Source organism: Ornithorhynchus anatinus, chromosome 10, assembly GCF_004115215.2.
Source record: "Ornithorhynchus anatinus isolate Pmale09 chromosome 10, mOrnAna1.pri.v4, whole genome shotgun sequence".
NCBI lineage: Eukaryota > Metazoa > Chordata > Mammalia > Monotremata > Ornithorhynchidae > Ornithorhynchus > Ornithorhynchus anatinus.
Window position 1 is genome coordinate 14916340 of NC_041737.1, and position 19164 is coordinate 14935503.

Consider the following 19164-nt stretch of genomic DNA (forward strand, 5'->3'; position numbering starts at 1 on the left):
CAAACAGAAATCACAGATGACATGAAAATCTGGATGTGGTCAGAAAATGAGTGCATGTTTTGGCTACACATTCCAGGAAACAGTCAAAAAATATAATGGGCAAGAAAAACAAGCAGATATGAGCTATCTGTGAGGAACACCAACAATCTTCCTGTAGTCCAAATCTTAAAAGAAAATCCAGAAAATCTCATACGCATGTGATAGATCATATTCTATTAGATTATGAGCCTCATGGGGACAGAGACCATGTTTCCCCCCATGCATGTTCTCTCAGCAACTTGGTGTATTTACTCTGCACACAGTACGTACTTAATAAATACTAACCCACACCTCAAAAAATCTGATGAGCAATAATGTAATTCTTTTTTCATACCATTCTAAGTCTACACGCAGTGTTTGTCTTAGATCCCACAATATACCTTAGAAACATTCTCAATGCATCTCAGCTTGCTCCCTCACCCATGAATTAAGTTCACATTGCCTAATTCACAGCTGAGGCAAGAGAGTCATGGAAAAAATTAGATTTTCTCACACTCCTGAAGGAGCTATAAATAGAATCCCAAGTTCTCTTTCTGACTTCAAAGCTCTTACCGTTCTACTATATTCTATTTTTGTTTGGAAACATCTATTTCCTGAATCACCCCACTCTTCCCAATGGCCATGAGGGGGATTCAGCTCATATCATCTTCTCCTTAATCCAAAACAGAGGTTTAAGATTGATATTGCCTGCACAGTCTACAAGAACATTTACTCTATGAAAAAATATAGTGCTTTTTTCAATATAAATGAAGAAAACAATATGAAGCAATAAAGGATTCATCAAACGCAAAACTTGTAGGCAGTTAAATTGGATATGGTTTCTATTGAGAAGCAGCGTGGCTCAGTGGAAAGAACCCGGGCTTGGGAGTCAGAGGTCATGGGTTCAAATCCTGGCTCTGCCACTTGTCAGCTGTGTGACTGTGGGCAAGTCACTTAACTTCTCTGGGCCTCAGTTACCTCATCTGTAAAATGGGGATTAACTGTGAGCCTCACATGGGACAACCAGATTACCCTGTATCTCCCCCAGTGCTTAGAACAGTGGTCTGCACCATAGTAAGCGCTTAGCAAATATCAACATTATTATCATTATTATTATAAGGCACTTGGGTTTAAATAGTTATACAATTATGTGTGACACAAGGACAAATTATTCTAAAGAATCAAAGGCTTACAGAGTAACCAACCTAAATGTTAAGGAAGATGAACTCTTCCACTGACTCTATCATGCTCTTACAATTATGTTGCCTGCTCTGGCCAATCGTTATGGAAATAAAAAAATGACCGAGTATTCACAGATCAATGTATTTACGGTCTGGCGAGACCTTTTAGGCCTTCAAATCACTGGCTCACTAGACTGAAAATACCCTGTCAGAATCTCCGTTAGATGTTGGATTTATGTTGTTGCCAAGGCGGTGAAATCAATCTGGATGCTACAAATCCTCATTAAATATTCGGTAGAAATGTTTCACTCCAGTTGCTCTTACATCTCCAGCCCTGATCTCTCTCCCTTTCTGCCGTCTCTCATTTCCTCCTGCTTTTAGGACATCTCTACATAGATGACCTGCCATCACCTCAAACGTAATGTGTCAAAAACAGAATCTTCCCACCCAAACCCTGTCCTTCTTGTGACTTTCCCATCACTGTAGATGGCACCACCATCCTTCCTGTCTCACAAGCCAGTAACCTTGGCATTATTCTTGACTCTTCTCTATCATTCAACTCATATATTCAATCTATCACTAAATCCTGTAGGTTCCACCCTTTTCTCTCCAAACTGCAGCCATGTTAATCCAAACACTTATCCTATCATGCCTTGATTGCTGTAGCAGCTAACTTACTGACCTCTCTGTCTCCTATCTCTCCTCACTCCTTTTATTAAATATATTATCTTTTCAGAGGGTGCTCTAAATATATCATTTTCTTAAGAAGAAATTAATATGGAACATAATTCATAGTTTAGATTAGAAAATTGAAAAGCCTGGATACTAGATGAAATGCATTTATTGAGTAGATGTATTTCATTCAATATACAGGCTTTTCAATTTTCTAATTTTCTAAACTTTCAGGAAAGATTGGAGAAAAAAATACCACTTTAATATAAAGTGAAGCTCATTTGAAGATATGCTTTCTGAGGGAAGAGCACAGGCCTGGGAGTCAGAGGACCTGAGTTCTAATCCTAGTTCCGCCACTCACTTACAGTGTGACTGAGCAAGTCAATTAATTTCTATGTGTCTCAGTTTCCTCATGTGTAAAATGAAGATTCAATACCCACTCTCTCTCCCCTTTAAACTATGATACCTCAGAGGGACAGGGGCCTGTGTTCACCATTATAACCGTGTATCCACCCCAGGATTTAGCACAGTGCTTTGCAAATATCGAGTGCTCAACGTATATTATTAGTACCACTATGATTATTATTTATTCAAATTTGTGCAATGAATGCGCTTAAAATTACCAATCACTATTATTATAGCCTCTGACTCTGGTTCCTGCATGGTTGTACCAGTCGATGAGAATATCTTTTTCCCTCCCGAGTGCCAAAGACATTGCCCAGCTGGAAGAGGGGAAACCAGGACAAGGAAGGCATAGGGCATGATGAAAAATCCAAGTTCCTAAATGCACTTTGAGTCAACTCCTCCAAGTTGGAGTGATAACTGAAATTTTACAGCTACATGATCTTCATTTAATTAGATTTAAATCATATAATGAAAATAATGTGATTCAACAAGAGGAGTTTCCATGCCACCCTCTCTACTTAGTTGTCTCCTAAGGCACACAGATTGAATGCACAGAATATTTGAAAATATTGGTCCTGAACATTTAAGATACCAATTCAATTTTCCAAATGCCTGGCTTTATCAACACATTATTCGCTTTGTGAATAAATCTTATTTTGTTCTCTTCAAATCAAGCATTTTTACACTGCTCTGAACAGAACAAGCATTTCAGGAAGTACCACTGTTTGATTAAGGGGCAACTCCTTTAAGAAGTTGGTAAAAATGGGTAAAAAAAATGTAATCCATTAGTAATGTGATTAAGCCCCTTTAGGATAGACTAGAACTGAAGAGGAAAATAATGCAGGCATTTAAAAATGTTGTTTTAAAACAATATACAAACAAGGGAGAGAAATTTTTCCCAGGCGAATTATTATTTTTTCCTATTTGAAAATATTTATGAAAATCATTTCAGAGATACCTATAATCTAAAATTATCTTAGTTTCAGGTATAGTGATATCCCTTGTAATAAAATGACTGTTTCAATTATGTAAATTTGACAGCTACAAGATGCAGTTTATAAATTCCAAAAAAGAATGCTATTGAAATAACTCACTGATGGAACTACTGCCTAAAGAGCCTTCTCTTGCACATAAACTTCAATCTATCATGCAAAACAGCAAATGACCCAGTTCATGCTCAAATCAGTGAAATGTGCTGCTTTCTGAAAAGCTGACTTCTTTCTCTGAAAGATCATGGACTATCTCTTAAAACCATATCATCTATTAGAAACCAGCTGTATTTTAAAAGCAAGGACACATGCCGATTTCACTTTGCAAAGTACAGATCCTTAGAAACCACATTAGAATTCCAAATCTCATCTTCTGGTAAAGCAAATGCTGATGGATCTATAAAGGATGATTTTTTATCAGAGTATTTATAATCTAGGCTCTTCGCAGTTCTAAAGCCAACTTTCTCCAGGCCTGGTTATAAGTAGAGAGCTCATACCAGAGGAAACAAAATGCAGTTCAAAAGTGAAATGTCAAGGGAAATCTAAAGTAACATTTTCCTGCAAAGGAGCAGAGGAATTTGATTCAATCCCTAGTCTTCCCCCCGACCTAGGTTTCATAAGGCCAAATAAAGAGATATGGTCCTTGTTGTGATAATGAGGACAAAGTCTTCCCATCCCTAGGTGATGCCTGATAATCAGTTCCTAACTAGTATTAGGAATGAATAATACATGGGCCCCATGACAATTAGTCTTGACCACAATCTCTACATAAAAACAGTAATTATGATAATAATGATAATAATAACGACATTTTTAAATCACTTATTATGTGCCAACCATTCTAACACAGGGATAGATACAAGATAATCAACTACCTTATAAGGTTTCCAATCTAAGTACGAGCCACGAGAAGCAGCGTGGCTTAGTGGAAAGAGCACGGGCCTTGGAGTCAGAGGTCATGGGTTTGAATCCCAGCTCTGCCACTTGTCAGCTGTGTGACTGTGGGCAAGTCACTTAACTTCTCTGGGCCTCAGTTACCTCATCTGTAAAATGGGGATTAAGACTGTGAGCCCCACGTGGGATGACCTGATTCCCCTGTGTCTACCCCAGTGCTTAGAACAGTGCTCTGCACATAGTAAGCGCTTAACAAATACCAACATTATTATTATAGGGAGAAATAGGTATTGAATCCCCATTTTACAGATGAGGAGACTGAGGCACAGAGAGGTTTTTTTGATGGTACTTGTTAAGCGCTTACAAATTCAATCCCTTAACAGGGCAGCTACACTGACTTTAGCATCACTACGCTGGTTGGAACACGTTAGGAGAATGATTGGTGCAATATACCTAAATAAATGCTTCACGAAGAGTTGGAATTGGGAATCTGAAAGCAAGGAAAGCAGAGGAAACATTTCAAGGACACAGTTAAACAAAGCCTCAAGACATGTCCGCATCCCAGCTGGAAAATAAGGAAGGGTTACTGAGGATAAACAGCATGGCACGCTCCTAATGAAAAAAAAGAGGAGCTCTTTCGAGCAAAAGCTTCGTTAGAAATTAGAGACGAAGTAACCAAACAGAAAACAGCACCTGGCCCTGAAGACATCAAACACACCGATACATCAAGAGATGGCTTTTTTGTAGGCATAATGCTGCTGGGACTGTGATACCCACATTAGCCTTTTCAGTCACACACAGGCAACTTCACCTTTAGTGGGGTTCCACTAGATTGTAAATTCCTTGAAGGCAGCAACTCTAACGTATGTACTGTCTCCCAAGAATACAGTGTTCCCCACACAGTCAGTATTCAATAAATACCATAGCAACAGTGGAGTTTGCTAAGTGCTTACTATATTCCAAGCACTGTATTAAACAGTGGTGTAGATAAGATGGTGTAAATTCAAGCTCTGAACCTTTTTCTCATAAAGACGTTCAAATATTCCACAATGGTCTAGATTTTAAAACGTGCAAAGGGCAACTATAATGAGGCTTAATGAAAATGGATGTGATAATTGAGACTACCTAAAGCCACCTCAGCTCCCCATCTGGAAATCTCCAACTTTACACCTGAATGATTAAATCATCCCAATTGTTTTTTCCATCAGACAGGAGAGATTATCCACAGCGAAATCAAGGAACAAGGAAAGAGAATGATAATCCAGATAACTTGTAGCTGTCAGTACTTTACTATCAGTTCTTTAAAAGAGTTCTTCCAGGATCCATGGCTTGGAGGTCAGGCCAGACACTTTGCTGATACTTTTCTAACTCTTCCTAGTGACAAAACCAAAGCAACACAAAGAGACTGGCTGACTGACAGCTGACTCGCAAACTCTGATTTGTGGCAGCATCAAAGAAAGTCCACTGGAGTAAAACAAATGAACAAAATCATCTCCCACAGCCATGTGGCCGGTAGATGGGTACCCTTACAAAGTAGTGCCAGGCAATTGTATTTATTGAACACTTACTGTGCATAGAACACGTGCTTGGGAGTATAATAAACACAGTCCCTGCTACCAGCTTACAGTCTAGATAGGCAGCAGCTAAGGCTGGGACCCTGTTAGCACAAAGCAGTGAGATCATTTGAATGAGAATGATTATTCTGAGATCAATTCATTCAATAGTACTTATGGAGTGCTTACTAAGTGCAGAGCACTGTACTAAGCGCTTGGAATGTACAGTTCAACAGATAGAGACAATCCCAGCCCAATCAAGGGCTCACAGTCTAATCGGGGGATTAGTGGGATACTTGGAGCAAAACAAGTAACTTATCAGCAAAGGGATGCTTTCAAAGGTGCCACTATTATCATCATCCTCAGGAAGTGATAGAGTTGACTGCAGAAACTAAATAAAATATCACTGCTCTCCATTTCACAATTTTCTAGACCTCGGACTTTCCCCATTTTAAGATGAGATCACTTTTTGAAAAGTTAATTTCTTAACTTTGGAATCAAAGGGCTCAACCCACTTACTACACCACACATTTACTTCAGGCCACCTGGGACAATCATGGAATCATGGATTGCCATGGGACAATCAATATCTTTCTCTTTTAACCACACTCACTTCTATAGCTTCTCATATCACTAGGCTAAGAAAGAATGAGTGGGGATAACCTCAAGAGCTCCTGATTTATAACTTATGAAAGACAGCCTTACCAAAATTAATCAGTGTTACTACTTTAGGAGCTCATGAATCTCAAACTCTATCAAGTCTCCCTAACCTAGGGAGATGGATAAAGTGTTCAGGCTACTATTGCCCTAAATTTTAAGCTAAATTTTAAGGACAGTTTCTGTGGAGTGAAGGGGACAGAAGCCAGATTGGAGGGTTTAAAGAAAAGAACTGGAGGATACATGCAAAAGTTCAGGCTTTATTTAGTTATATCTTTGAGGGCCATGTAATTGTCACTGTCTGAGATAAAATATTTCCTTCCTCCCTAACTTTCTTTCTCTCCTAACAATAGTGGAAGGAGAGTAGAATTCTTACCAAGACTAGAATATGATAAAAAAGACACCCTTATAAGGGAGAGCCTGATGAACTGAGCCAAAAATAACTGTATCTGGTAAAAGTACTCTGAAAAAAAGCACCTTTCCATGATTTATTTGAATGAGTTCTTTACAGTTCCCTGCACATTCTTTTTGGGGGACAATTGGTTTGCAGGGTCCTCCAACCTCAATGGGATACATTCACAACTGAGGTTCACTCTGCTTCCTTCCTTGAAAAAGGGACAAAGAAAGACTGGCAGCCGCAAGAATAACCATGTTAATTCCAGTTCCACTATTTGACCCACAAAGTAAGCCTTCTTTCTTTTTTATATGGGCTGACAATGAAGAATTTCAGGACTTGAAATTGGAATTGTGGGCCTATAAACATATGTATTTTCATAATATGTATCATTATGGGTCCATCTAAAGAGCTATATTTTAAGGGTCCCCCAAAATTCTGATTGTGTCAAGATTTCCAGAGTAGTTCTGAAAATGAAAATGGAATGGCTTAGCTAGAAAAAGATGAAATTGGCTGTTCCTAGGATGAGGAAAACAATCTATTTAATAACAAGTCCAAACCATAGTCCATAAACTCAGCTGTTTATCTCCACTGTGGAATGGGTTACGTGGAGGAACTATATGATGGCTTCTCTCCTAGACAAGATCATCTTCAGGGCTAGAGATGAATCTTCTACCACCTTCAATTCTTCCTACCAGTCTTAAATTTTTTCCTCCCAATCAACTATTATTCTTGAAATTATCAAAAATTTTCTGGAGCTAATTGCTATTTCCTCCTGCAAAATTTCCTGCAGTAAGAAATTTCATGTTTCCAAAAACCACCACGATCAAGGGGGACTAAAGAGAAGAATTAAAGTGATTTTCTCAGAAATCTTCCCATATTCAATCTTTGTAGCATAAGAAAATTTCCTGGGAATCCTGACACTTCCCCAGAGGGCATAAAGGCAAATTACATTTGTTGTATTTTCAAATCTCATTTAGTCTGCAGACTTGGGCACTGCTGTCGACCATTATACCAGCTTGCCTTGGCTAAGTAACAAATTATTTTAAGTAGTTTGTTTATAATTGCTTAATTAAAATTAAGGAGCTTACTTTCTAGCCATTTGAAATACCAGGATGAATGAATGAATACAAGATCCGGACCAATTCCCCCAAATCCTCCAGATTCCCCTTCACTTCCACTTAGAAATGTCTTGGAGCAGGGATTACAAAGATGCAAACCACTTTTAACTTCTGTGCAGGTTTATCAGATTAGGCAGCTGGCAACAGGGAAGGAAGGGGAGAAGTGGAGACGCAGAGTTGCATAATGGTTAGAGCATGGGCTTGAGAGTCAGAAGGCCCATTTTTTTCTTTTAGTTGTATTTGCTAAGTGCTTCCTATGTGATAGGCACTGTTCTAAGCATTAGGGTAGATACAGAGTAATCAGGTTGGACACAGTTCTTGTCCCACGTGGGGCTCATTTACTTTATCTGTAAAATGAGGATCAAAACCATGAGCCCCATGGGGGACATGGACCTTGTCCAGCCTGATTACCTTCTTCTATCTACGCCAGTGCTTAGTACAGGGTCTTTCACATAGTAAGGGCTTAACAGATACCATTAGAAGAATCTTTCCTTTAAGAAGTCTTTAAAAGCAATGCATATTTACTAATATAAACAATTTGGATAGTCAAATTAGCCTTCAGTGGGTGAACCATGATGATTAATTCTCATATAAATGGAGATGAAGCTTCTCCATGAACAAAATACATGCAGTATCTTTAGGTCCTTTACGTCTTTGAACAATTGGATGTAGTTGAGACAAGAGACTGTGAATGATGCATGTAAATAAAGAGTATTTCTTGTATTTTGATTTCCCCGTGATGTTATTTGATTTGGCTACAGTAACCTGGGAGACAGCTGTACCCGAAACCTCCCAAAGCTGAAATCTAAATGATTCTTTCTATTTTCAACTGGTTATACATTTATCTTGTAATATCTATAATGTATCTTTTTGAAGTAAAGAAACTGCATTAGGTAAACATTTCCTCTACTTTATTACACTGAATCATATTTCTCTTCAGGAACAGGAAATGTCTGATGCCTTTTCTGCAAAGTGTTAATAGAGTTGGATACATATGGAGAATGTTTTAGGTGTTTTGTAAAATTCTCAAGAGTACTGAAATACTGGTCACTGAACAGTGCTTATTGTTTACTGTGACTCTATTCTAATTCATTCTTGCACTGAGATACATGATAATTCTTTTTAAATCAAGATCAATACTCCCATAGTGCTTAGCACGTTTCTGTGCATCTGTTTGTGTGCAGTCTATACTTGCTGACTAATTCATCCTATCTTCAGTCTCCATCAGACGTTCCATTAATGTTGTTGCAGGAGATGGAAAACAACAGAAACAAATGACACTCTAATCATGAAATACTAGCCAGCGAGTCAGTGTGGCCCCAGAATAACCGTGGTGTTAAAGCTGTACTCAAATATGAAAATGATGCTCCGTGAATTCATTCAGTCTTTACAGGGGAAAAAATATTAGAGATATTTCTACTGATAAATTGGTCCCCTATGAAAGCTTCTAATAAAACCAAGTAAACTTGATTTTGATAATAATGGTTAAAGATAAAGGAAAGGAAGGGCTACTTTTCAGGATGGAGCGTAAATAGCAGGGACTCAAATGATCAGTGTTACTATGGCAAAAACATTCTACAAAGCACTCTGAGAAAGTTCCCTAGAGTAAGGAGACATGATTCCTGCCCTCTATGAAATGTATAAGACATAATAAAGTCCAGAAACAAATTGGGGCAACGGATATGACTCGTGGGTTGGAGCAGTGTTGTATGAGGCGGTAATCTGAAAAGATTAGGACCATTCAATCTCAAATAATAATACAAATGACAAAATCTTCCTGACATTTTAGCCCAAAAGAACCATTTTGCTTTAGAATTCTGCGTGAGAGTAAATCTGCCACTGGTCTTTCCTAGAAGTCTGGCAGCTATTTTGCATCAGTTGGAGTCTTCCTGCCCATCCAGATTACAATTCTTGAGCTTCCCCTTTTCAGGCAACAGTTCCTTCAGTATGTTCTCTCATCCTTGGAGTCTGTCTTCAGGAAATACCCTAATAGGGATCTAAATGAAATCCCATACCTTTCTCCCATCACCCTGGCTTAAACTGTTATTCTCCCTTGATATGCATGGGTAACACCTCCGTGTTAGGATGAGTTCCCTATTTATATACCAAACTGCTGCCACCTGAGAAGTGGTTTAGATGTCGAGGAGTGTGAACTCTGATCAGAAGGGAACCTTCTTGGGAAAAGAGGGTAATTACATCTAGAGCCGCTACTCGATCTTGGCCTTCCAATCCCACAACCAACAGGGGGACCAATTAGGATTCCTTTGCACAGATTCTTGTTTTATTGTACCCCAGTGAAAGGTTGCTGATCTTTTTCTCAAATCAATCCAGGATACAGATCTTCACAAACGATATCTACACCAAAAGAAAACCTCTTCACAGGCCTGAAGTTTCATTCTATCAGAAAGAAACACGCTGCATCCCTTCAGTGGAGGTACATAAAGCAAGAACACTCAAAGAGGGATACATCCGTGACAACAGAGTGGTATAACACTTAGAATCATTCGAAATTCAATTTAATCCCAAACTACAGTACCTACTAGAAGTCTTCCAAGGGGGCAGGATTTATTAAAAATTACCATTCAGCATAGCAACCCAATGTAAAAATGAAAATGCGAACGGGATTCCCAGCTGAGTAACCATTATTCCTTGGGATATGCTATTCACAGACACAGCTTTTCATCCAAGTGAATGCAGACAAAGACATGACTGGGAAGCTGCTTAGGATTTCAATACTATATTTAAATCTGAGCCCTCTAGAGATAATTGTCAAGAAGGAAGAGTAAGAAATGAAAGCCTTTACCCAGAATTGAGTAGAAGGAAAGTGAAAGTCACTGTCGATAAACAGATCCCCTCAGCCAAGTCTTAAAAATAAACAAAAAAAATCACCAACTGGTGAATTCAGGGCTGCAAAACTTCCACAAATCAAAACCTATTCTTCAAACAGAAGCATGTGTCCCCAGATATTCATATTTGGGTGGCATTAAGTTTTAGTAGCATTTTGCTCTTTAACCCTGTTTTATTTCTCACCATCATTCATTTAACGAGATTATTTTCATTTTTATAGTGTGGGCATAAAAATAATAGAAACATAATACTGTTCAAAATGTGTTTTATACCACTTGATCTCCTGTAGCTTTACATCCTTAACATTTACTCTTAAACTCTTCAATAGAATGATTGGTACAACCACCTGAAAACAAAATCTCAATCATTGCTTAATTCTGTAAGCAATTATAATAGCAATCTCAGTCATAAAGTTCTCTCTACTGAAGTTACTACTTGAAATTATAACTGTAGCTATTGAAGGACTTATTTTTCTTCTGCAGCAGTAAGAAAATGTCCAAGCTATTCTATTTTACAGCATTTTAAAAGTATAACTGCCCATATTGCAGGATTTTTTTTCCTTTATAGAATAAATGAAATCCCATAAAGTTGGTCTATCACAGCAATTTTGCAACTTGTAAAAATTATGAACAAATAAGGATAATCACTTTGTGAACAATTCTTTTTTATTGTTCCAATATCAGTGAAGGTTTTGCAAGCATGCCCATTAAAAGTCTAGATTTACTTTCTTCACTGGAAACCTTTCAGGAGACAATATCTCTAGTCACAGTAATGTAATTCGAGACTATATGAAAATGCTGACATTGTCCACGATAGATCATATCGCAGTTCCCTTGGTTACTCATGCATTTTCAGAACAGAAGTGTGTAAATAAGTGGTTCATCACAACTCGGAACTACATATTAAACAAATGCAAAACTACCTTGCCTAATGCACATTTCCATAAAGGAAGATGGAGGACAGATGCTTTAATCCCCATTTTCTGGCTAATGGGAGCAGCTGTTCTGAGTCCATTTCTTAACCAAGCCAGCTGGAGCCCATGCTGAGTGTTTCAGGAGTTCAGTAAAGAGAACCTTGGGCCTCAGCCTAACACGTGTGATCCTTATAGCTGCAGCTGGAAGAGACAGAAGATGCAACTAAATGAACCCACCCTGACCACCATCTTCCACCATTCGCTTACCAATGGGTTCTTCCCTCTCTACTCCCTCTCCTTTCTGCATCACTCTTCCACTTGGATTTGAAATCTTTATTCACCTTATCCTTAGCCACAGAGTACTTATGGATATAGCCATAATTTATTTTAAAGACTGTCTTCCTCTCTAGACTGTAAACTTCTTGTGGTCAGGGAACATATCTACAAACTCAATTATGTTGTACTGTCCCCAGCAGCTCGTATAGTGTCTGCACAGAAAGTGCTCAATAAATATGATTGATTGATTCTCCACTGTTTTCAAATACATTCTTGTATCTCCATCCCCCCAAACCCCTCCCTTAAACCCACAGCTGTTTCCAGTTTTTGCCCCATCTTCTGCCATTCATTACTATCCAGGCTCCTTGAATGGGTTGTCTATATAATAACTGTGGTATTCGTTAAGCACTTACTATGTGCCATGCCTGTACTGAACACTGGGTAAGATACAAGCAAATCGGGTTAAACACATTCCCTGTCCCACATAGGGCTCAGAGTTTAACCCCCATTTTACAGATGAGTTAACTGAGGCACATAGAAGTTAAGTGACTTGCCCAAGATCACACAGCAGATTAGTTGCGCAGCCGGGGCTAGAACCAAGGTCCTTCTGACTCCCAGGCCACGCTCCTTCCATATCCACTGGCTCTACTTCCTCTCCTCCAAATCTCTCCTTGACCCCTTCTAATCTACATTATTCTCTTTAAACTACACAAAAACTGCCCTCTTTGAGGTCACTGGTGACTTTCTTCTTGCCAAAATACAGAAGTCTCTACTCCATCGTAATCCTCCTCTACCTTTCAGATCCTTCGACACCATGGATCCCTCCCTTCTCACTGAAACACGATCTCATCTTGCCTTCACAGACACTCTCTTGTCCTGGTTCTCGTCCTATTTTTCTGACCATTCATTTTCCATCTGTTTCACAGACTCCCCCTCACCCCCACCCCTTGTTAGAGTCCCTCAAGGCCTAGTTCTGGGTCCCCTTCAGTTCTCCATCTACACTCACTAGCTTGGAAAACTCATTCACTCCCGAGGTTTAACTACCATTTCTAATTAGATAATTTCCAAATCCCTCTCTCTAGCCTGATCTCTCTCCTTCTCTGCATTCTCACATTTCCTCTAGCCTTCAAGATATTCATATTTTGAGAGTTTACTGTGTACAGAGCACTGTACTAAGTGCTGAGAGATATTCTCTACTTGGACCTCTCCCAGACGCCTCCAAGCTCCATGTACAAAACAGAATTCATTTTCCCACTCAAACCCTGTCCTCCCCCGACTTTCTCATCACCGTAGACAGCCCTCTGTCTCACAAGCCCGTAAACTTGGCACTATCTTCGATTCATCTCTCTAATTCAATCCACATGTTCAATCTGTTATCAAATCCTGTCTGTTAATAACTTCACATCACTAGAATCCACCTTTTCCACTCCATCCAAATTGCTACAACTCTGATACAAGCACTTAGTAAACACTTCTGATTACTTATCAGCCTTTTTGCTCACCTCCCTGCCTCTTCTCTCTCCTCACGCCAGTCCCTACTTCACTTTGCTGCCCAGATCAGTACTCTGTACACAGTAGATGCTCAACAAATACCACTGGATGATGCATTAAACTAAATCACACTTCCGTACTGCAGAGTCGCAAAGTTCAAAGGTGGTGTCGATCCAAACTCATGCACACAGAAATGTGGCGAAAGCGAGGTTGGTCTGTATTTCTATTCTTTCATTAATAATAATAATAATAATGTTGGTATTTGTTAAGCACTTACTATTTGCAGAGCACTGTTCTAAGCGCTGGGGTAGACACAGGGGAATCAGGTTGGCCCATGTGGCGCTCAATATATTAATCCCCATTTTACAGATGAGGTAACTGAGGCATAGAGAAGTTAAGTGACTTGCCCACAGACACACAGCTGACAAGTGGCAGAGCGGGAACTCGAACCCATGACCTCTGACTCCAAAGCCCATGTTCTTTCCACTGAGCCACGCTGCTTTCATTAGTGCTCTCAGTTGGTTCCAGGAAAATACAGTGCTAGGCAAAAGAGCACTGCACACAGTATAGTATTTCCTAGGAAATAAACTGCATTAATTATATCTCCATCTTCAAAAAATGACCAAAACAATACAAATGTAAGAATAGATGATTTCTGCCCACTTAACTCCTCATTCCCCTAGGTCACCAATCAATCAATTATATTTAATGAGCACTTACTGTGTGCAGAGCACTGTACCAAGAACTTGGGAGAATACAATAAAACGAAGTTGTTAGACCTGTTCCTGGCCCACAAAAAGTTTACAGTCTAGAGGGGGAGACAGAGATCACTGTGAATAATAAATCAACCACAATTATTAAGTGGTTACCATGTGCAGCAGTGACCTCTTCTTTGCCTCATCAGTCAACAGATTTATTGAAAATTTACTCTGTGTGTGTGTGTGTATGTGTGTGTGTGTGTGTAGAGATACCGTACTAAATGCTTGGGACAGCACAAAACAACAGAATTGGTAGACAGGTTCCCTGACTACAAGAAGCTTACAGTTCATTAGGGATAGGTTCATAAGTGCTTTGGGGATGAAGGTGAGTGAATAAAAGGTATAAATCCAAGTGCAAGAGTTAGGCAGAAGGGAGAGGGAGAAACGACAACTTAGACAGGGAAGGCCTCGTGGAGCGATAAAGAGTGTGAGTTGGGGAGTAATCAAACAATCCATAAATGGCATCACTGTGCTAAATGCTTGGAAGATTACAAAAGCGTTGGTGGACATGTCTCCTCCCCATTAAGGAGCTTACAGTCCATCAGTTATGTCATATTGTACTCTCCTAGGCACGTGCAGTCTCTGTATACAGCAAGCACTCAATAATCAATCAATAATATTTGAGCAATTAAATGTGCAGAGCACTGTACTGTTAAATAAATCAATAACTACTATTGATTTATTCTTCTTCTAACCTAATTCTTTTACTGTTCTTGGTTGCTTTTGACACAATGGGCCACTCTCTTTTCCTAAAAATACTGTGTAGCCTTGGTTTTATCAATCTAATTCTCTCCCTGATTCTCCTCTTATTTCTCTGGCCTCTTTGACATAGTCTATATCACTGGGTCCTCTTTCACCTGTCATGGCCTAACTGCAGAAAGAAGGGGGAGAAAATTGTGGAAACAATCATGGAATCTCATGGCACTCCATTCCTGACAAGATCCTAACCTATTACCCTTAACTGGCTGCAGAAAAACACTGAAATTCTGGGAGGTGGATTTTTTAAGGAGAGAACAATGGATAATCCTTTGTTCTGAAAGTACAGGATTGAGAATCTGTGTGTGAAGGAGCTGATTATAATGATAGAGGTTTGGGCAGCTTCACTCATCCTCTGTCATCCCTGCTCATGATGTTTCACCGGGGTACCTAATCCAGAGAGGAAATAGGAAAGTAGGATTGCAGCATAATGCTTATGTGCAGGACCTATTTATGGACAGAGTGGCCACAGCATAGTCCCAAAGCTGTACCTAAATCCAGCAGGCCACTGCTTTGGTAGCTGCCACAGTTTTCATCACCCATGTTAGCCAGATTTGGGGGGGGATTCCTGCTGGATCCGTCTACTTCACCAAACACCCCAGGTGGTTCTTTGGTTGGAAAATTTCACCAGTGATGGAACAGACTCTGGCAGCATTGTCCATCTTGCAGAGCCAGCACGAGAACCCAGATCTCCTCATCCCCAAAGCAAGGCTCTTTCCCTGGCCCAATAGCAGTGCCGTCACAACTCAGTAGTGGACGTCGCATGGAAACAGTAGTATGGAAACATCATCTGGCACTGCCAATGCAGGTGGGAGACTGCTGTATCACAAAGTTATTTAGTGGAGCTAGAAATTGGGGTCAGTTTTTCATCTGAGGACTTAGTTACCTATACAGTCCGGTATCTTGTATTGTGTTTTAATGTAGTCCTTATCAATTGGGTCATGATGTATCCTGCTGGTTCCAAACCTGGGAAAATCTACCTAAGAATTTCCAAAAGAAAATAATATGTAACCTCAGATGGTTTAATTATTTGGAAATCATGAAAAATAGGTTCGTTACTTAAGCGGTTAAAGCAGCATGGCTCAGTAGAAAGAGCAGGGGTCTGGAAGTCAGAGGACCTGGGTTCTAATCCAGGCTTCACCACTTGCCTGCTGTGTGACCTTGGACAAGTCACTTAACTTTTCTGGTCTCAGTTCTCTCATCTGCAAAATGGGGATTCAATATCTGTTTTCCCTCCTACTTGGACGGTGAACCCCATGTAGGACCTGATTAACTTGTATCTACCCAGTGCTTAGTACATAGATAGCGTTCAAGAAATGCCACTAATAATAATGATAATTGTGGTATTTGTTAAGCACTTACTACATGTCAGGCATTGTGCTAAGTGCTGGGTGTTAGATGTAAACAAATTTGGTTGGACACAGTCCCCGTCCCACATGGGGCTCACAGTCTTAATCCTCATTTTACAGATGAAGTAACTGAGGCACAGAGAAGTTAAGTGACTTGCCCAAGGTCACTCAGCAGACAAGTGGAGGAGGCAGAATTAGAACCCAGATCCTATCACTCCCAAGCCTGTGCTCTTGCTACTCGATCACGCTTTCTTCAATTTGTTCTTTCGGGATGCTTAATTTGTAATGAAAAGAATGTCAGGACTTGGGTGATTAAGTATGCAGTGACATTGAAAGGGGATATCGATATCGTTATTACCAAAACAACACTCTCAGATATTAAACTTCCCAATCTGACTGGCCTGAGATGCCAGGACTATGAATGAACTCCAAACCCAGAGATGCTAGGGAAGAGAACAGGTAAGCCCTAGAATAAATTAAGCTCTACATTTTCCTCTTGGAGTGGATTACTCTACAAAAATAGCCCTAGTGGTTTAAGCGGCTTCTAAATACCATATGGGGTGGAGGCACGTTGAGATGCCAACTGTGGTAAGTCCTCCCAGCTGCTGGTTGTACCCCGGATAGGTCAGGTGATCAAATGTCCCACCGTGGTACTCAGAATACATCTCCAAACCACCTCTGGTCTGGCCCGGATTCGAGGTCTCCAAGACGACCAACTGAGAAGCTTGGGTTGGGGCCGGGAAGGAGTCAAGGAGCCCGTTCCTTCCCAAAGCCCCCTAAAGGACTCCCCGGGCCAGCTCTCCTCCTGCTACAGGGTACAGCAAAAAGAGCAGTGTGATTCTGAGGCTATGACAAGGAAGCAGCGTGGCTCAGTGGAAAGAGCCTGGGCTTGGGAGTCAGAGGTCATGGGTTCGAATCCCGGCTCTGCCACTTGTCAGCAGTGTAGCTGTGGGCAAGTCACTTCACTTCTCTGTGCCTTAGTTACCTCATCTGGAAAATGGGGATAAAGACCGTGAGCCTCACGTGGAACAACATGATTACCCTGTATCTAACCCATCGCTTAAAACAGTGCTCTGCACATAGTAAGCACTTAACAAATGCCAACATTATTATTATTATTACTATTAATCCATCCATGGGTCTGCAAAGCTGACTGAATTAATAACATCTGAGCTCATGTGCTGAGCATACACTAGAGTCCCTAAAAATCTTTTTTAGGATTTCATTCAGCTAGACACCACACGTCAGTTGAATAATTTCTTTCTTTCTCTGGATGACTTCTTCATGTTTATGTGAAATTGTTACAGTAGGGTCTCCATCTCCTTAAATGCTTCATTGAAAAGCATCTTTCCATCATTTTTCAGTTGCTACCCAAACATCTTTTACTGAAACTCAGTTCTGAAACATGTGGAGTCAATTTTAGCTCAAAACAGACTCTTAAGTCTGATGTCTACTGAGTTAAACAAATTTCAGCAATGCCAGCGCTACAGTCACAAATCAAAAAATATAAAAATATTAGTGATTGAGGGTTCGATTATTATTTTAAACTGCACACGTGACTACTTACAATTCAGGGTATATTGTAATGAAGCAATGAAATTTTTAAAATACTATTCAAGATTCAAGCATTCGCATAGACAGGCATATCACATTTACCATCTGGTAAAGAGGTATGATATACTTCCAGTCTCACCGAGCTGCAGGTGGAGATTTGTCAGCAATTTCAGTACTATTTAAAAAGTAGATTAATCGTGAAATCAATACATGACATCCATGCATTTCTGAAATGCACATCCCCAGGAAATTTCTTTTGCTTGCCCCATCATCTTCTCTGAAGGAGAAATGGAAAACCCGTGTGGTATTCTTATAGGAATTCACATATTCATTCTTAGCAGCTACACAAAATAAGCACCAAATCCAATAAGGGAAAAAAAAACAACAGCCTTAGGGAACTACGAAGATGGCACTGCATGAAAACCATCATCTGTAGTGATTAGTTCACCGTGGTGAGGGGTGGGGGGCAGAGAGAGGATTGTTTTTCTGCTCCTATGGCAGAATTTCTTAGGCTTATTCGAGAAAATCCATCTCTTTTACCTTACAAATCCGTGGGGAGTCTCAGGGAAACTTTTTGCTTAAGGTTTGCTTGTGGGAGACACTCAATAAGAGGGTTTGATGCTGCATTTTTCTTTTCATAGTAAAATCCTGAATGGCTGTCGCACATCAGAAACCAATATGAACGATTTTCTTCAGGGCAACAACAGTTTAATCTACCTATTTTCATCTCAAGGGATAATGAAAGCAAGCTGTCTATGTGCCATAAGGAAAAATTAATTGAATGATAGAAATATGAATGCAGTGAAAAAAAAATCAATCTTTAACAATAGGCTAATAGTCTACGAAATCATACAATCCTAGTAGAAAAAGTTCAATTCCAACCCAGGCTATAAAATTATCCCCAAGCCACAGAGGAACTTTCGCACAGCTGTATGAACTATACATATGGACATATTGAATGAGCTTTCTCTTAGGCAGAAAAGTCTGGTAAAGCTAACCAGAGTTTGGTGCATCTTTTCATATGTATTATTTTAATTAATTCTCTATCTTACAAGAATATTTTTAAATGAAATCCACAAAGCCATCATTATGAATGCAAATCATTTCCACATCTCTTTTGCTAAGAGGTGTTTTGGGCAAATGCAAAGATTAAAAAAAATGCAGATGTACTTTGGAGGAGGGAGGAAGGAGGCATGTCAAACATTTCTAATGAAAATGAATCTTACTGCTTAGCAATCTGGGCCAGACCCAGATTGCAAGCCTGCCCCAGGCTTCCGGATTTCACTGTTTTCCATAACAATAAGGCGGCGATCAATATCCATGGAATGCTACTTAC

At 39.8% G+C, this 19164-nt stretch overlaps 1 protein-coding gene across 4 annotated transcripts in view; it reads right to left on the reverse strand.

Annotated features, from left to right (window-relative positions):
- Window positions 1–19164, reverse strand: part of FGF14 (fibroblast growth factor 14) — a 432965-nt gene that overhangs the window by 86822 nt on the left and 326979 nt on the right. The window lies entirely within an intron of this gene.